Here is a 392-nt window from a genome sequence, read left to right on the forward strand (position 1 = left end):
TAACAGACTAAAGGACGACAGCAACAGCCATGAAATCAGCTGCCGAATGAGACTGACTACCTATTAGGAGGACGGCGTTATTAGCGATACACTCGCAAGCCAACCTCCCCGCTTTCCCCCGTAAGGCTACGAGCTTATTGATACTGATATTAACGAGCGGTTAACTTGAACGGTTGTCTCTCTCCGTTATTAGGACACACTCGCTTGCCTCCCGCTTTCCCCCGTAAAGGCTACAAGCTCATTGATACTGATATTAACGAGCGGTTAAAGGTCTGAGGGCAGTAGAGTGATGAGCTGGGGGGGAGTGGAGCTTTAATTGAACGGTTGTCTACTCTGGACTCCGTGTCCGTGTGCACGACGCTCCTCTCTAACGAGACAAATCTCGTCAAGTT

This window comes from Nansenia antarctica (assembly GCF_963989245.1).
Source record: "Nansenia antarctica genome assembly, chromosome: 19".
NCBI lineage: Eukaryota > Metazoa > Chordata > Actinopteri > Argentiniformes > Microstomatidae > Nansenia > Nansenia antarctica.